A 3,577-nucleotide genomic window follows, 5' to 3' on the forward strand; every position below is an offset into this window, starting at 1 on the left:
ATTTGAAAGTTTATTATATGCTAATCAAAGGTGATCAAATTACTGCTGCCTGCTGCCAAGTCGCTTCAGTTGTGTCCGACTCTGTGTGACCCCATAGATGGCAGCCCACCAGGCTCTCCTGTCCCTGGGATTCTCCAGGCAAGAATACTGGAGTGGGTTGCCATTGCCTTCTCTGATCAAATTACTTAGGTGGGTTTATTATATTTATCCCACAGTTTTACTAATAGTTGATATTGCTTAAAATATTTGAGCAGAAATTAATGAATTTATTATTATTAATAATTTTATGGTGGATGAATAAAATTGTTTATTCTTTTCGTCTCAACTATGCCTTGATATGTAATGATATAAATTATAAATCTTTATTAACCAAGGACTTGATATTCTATACTATGTTATATTAGTGATAATATATTTACTCTTTAAAAGAGCCTATCTTATGTTTCACAACATTTCAATAAGTAGTCTTAGACTACTTACGTTTTTATATATTTTCACTACTTAGTTTTAATTTAAGCAAGGAGCTTTTTGACACTATCTGTATAAATAAGAAAATTACTTTTAAAACTTTAAGATATTCTAGCTTATTCATGAATAATTGCATACTGTCTTAAATTCAGAGAAGGCAATGGCAACCCACTCCAGTACTCTTGCCTGGAGAATCCCAGGGACAGGGGAGCCTGGTGGGCTGCTGTCTATGGGGTCGCAGAGAGTCAGACATGCTGAAGCGACTTAGCAGCAGCATCTTAAATTGCCCTCAACTATTTCCATGTGTGAATTTTATTTCCCTCACCAGAAACAATTCCTTGAAAGAAGGAAAAGTCATAGTTAATCTTTCATATGATCAAAGGTTAGAATGGTCTAGTGTGCCCCAGATAAAGAAATCATAATCTCTTTTCTGTTCAATATTAGCTGCCTTTTAACTGAATTCCATGACTTCAATTTCACACTGTACTTTTTTTTTTTTTTAATACTTCAGTTGGTATGATTTTGATAAAATGCAAAGCTATTCATGTCTTCCATCTGTTGAAAATATTTATGTGGATCTCATGTGCCTATAAGATAAAAAAAGAAAAACAAAACAAAACTGTAGAATGACAAGACCTTTAATGATCCAAACATTCACATTTCTGCCATCTCCCAGAACTGATCCTTCTACTTAGAAGGCAGATCTTCTCCAATTTTTGCTCAATTGCTAAGTTGTATCAGACTCTTTGTGACCCCATGAACTACAGCACACCAGGCTTCCCTGTCCTTCACTATCTCCTGGAGTTTGCTCAAACACATGCCCACTGAGTCACTGATGCCATCCAACCATTCATCCTGTGTCATCGGCTTCTCCTCTTGCCCTAAGTCTTTCCCAGCATCAGCCTCTTTCCCAATGATTTGGCTCTTTGCATCAGGTGGCCAAAGAATTGGAGCTTTAGGTTTAGCATCAGTCCTTCCAATGAACATTCAGGGTTGATTTCCTTTAGGAGTTGTTAGGGGAAGCACACTGATTGAAACCACTTACCCTGGTCAGACACTATAGTAACCATTCACATGAATTGTTTTGACAGGAGGTCCTGGTAAGGGACAGGAACTAATAAGCCTCCACCAACCGGAAGAGTTCGGGAAAGGTCAAAAGGATATACCACATGTCTGACCACCTCCCAGAATCCTTCTCTCTAGCATCCATCTTGGCTGAACAAGGCGTGCACCACCAGGAAGGACTCTGAGGTCAGAATGACTGGTTAAAGACAACCCAGAAACGAATCCCATCAGCATAAAACCCAAGACTGCAAGCCATGTGACAGAACTGTTCTCCTGGGTCCCCTTACCTTACTGCTCTCCACCCGGGTGCCCTTTCCCAATAAACTATCTTGCTTTGTCAGCACATGTGTCTCCTCGGACAATTCATTTCTGAGTGTTGGACAAGAGCTCAGTTTCGGGCCCTGAAAGGGGTCCCCCTTCCTGCAACAGACTGACTGGTTTGATCTCCTTCCGGTCCAAGGGACTATCAAGAGTCTTCTCCAGCCTGATAATTCGAAAGCATCAGTTCTTTGGTGCTCAGTCTTCTTTATGGTCCAACTCTCACATTTCTACATGACTACTGGAAAAACAATAGCTTTGACTATATGGGCCTTAGTCAGCAAAGTGATATCTCTGCTTCTTAATACACTGTCTAGGTTTGTAATAGCTTTTCTTCCCAAGAGTGTGTCTTTTAGTTTTGTGGCTTCAGTCCCTGTCCACAGTGATTTTTGAGCCCAAGAAAATAAAATCTCTCATTGTTAACACTCCTTCCCCATCTCTTTGCCATTAAGAGATAGAATCTGATATCATGATTTCTGTTTTTTGAATGTTGAGTTTTAAGTCAGCTTTTTCACTCTCCTCTTTCACCCTCATCAAGAGGCTCTTTAATTCCTCTTCACTTTGTGACACTAGAGAGACATCTGCATATCTGAGGCTGTTGATAGTTCTCCTTGAAATCTTGATTCCAGCTTGTGATTCATTCAGCCTGGCATTTTCAATGATGTACTCTGGATATAATTTTAAAAAGAAGGGTGACAACATACAGCCTTAATGTATTCCTTTTCCGATTTTGAACTAGTCTATTTTCCATGTCTGGTTCTAACTTCTGGTTCTGCTTCTTGTCCTGCATACACATTTCACAAGAAACAGGTATAGTGGTCTGGTATTCCCATCTCTTTAAGAATTTTCCACATTTTGTTGTGATCCACACAAAGGATTTAGCATAGTCAATGAAGCAGAAGTAGATATTTTTCTGAAATTCTCTGCTTTTCCTATGATCCAGTGGATGTTGGCAGTTTGATTTCTTGTTCCTCTGCCTTTTCTAAATCCAGTTTGAACATCTGGAAATTCTTGGTTCATGTACTGCTGAAGCCTAGCTGAAGGATTTTGAGCATTACCTTACTAGTATGTGAAATGATTGCAATTGTATGATGGTTTGAACATTCTTTGGCATTGCCCTTCTTTGGGATTGGAATAAAAACTGAAATTTTCCTGTCCTTTGGCTATGCAGAGTTTTCCAAACTTGCTGGAATATTGAGTGCAGCACTTTAACAACATCTTTTAGAATTTTTAACACTGTGAATCTCCCTTAAAGAACAAGTTCACATTAGCTGTTTCAAACTGGAGAACAATAATACCAAAGAAGTTCTAGCAATGTTTTGAACTTTCTAGGCCCCACATCAGACTTCCCAACCTTAAGTTCCTGCAAAGGGACTGGGAATCCCCAGGAATTCCGACTTTGAAGGACAGAGAGATTTGATTACAGAACTCCGACAGGTCGGGGGAAACAGAGACTCTCGGAGGGCACAAAAAAAGTCTTGTGTGCACCAAGACCTGGGGGAAAGGAGTAGTAACCCCACAAGAGATGGAGCCAGGCTTTCCATGAATTTTTGAGGATCTCCTCCAGTGGTGTGGGTCTCTGGTAGTGGCCTGTCATGGGGACGGGGCACTGGCAGCAGCAGTCCTGGGTGGCATGGTGTGTTGGCATAAGTCCTGCTTAAGGAGGTCACTATTAGCCCTACCATGAACTATGGACTGAGGTTCGTGACATTGTACAGGAGACAGG

Source organism: Bubalus bubalis, chromosome 15 (genome assembly GCF_019923935.1).
Source record: "Bubalus bubalis isolate 160015118507 breed Murrah chromosome 15, NDDB_SH_1, whole genome shotgun sequence".
Taxonomy (NCBI): domain Eukaryota; kingdom Metazoa; phylum Chordata; class Mammalia; order Artiodactyla; family Bovidae; genus Bubalus; species Bubalus bubalis.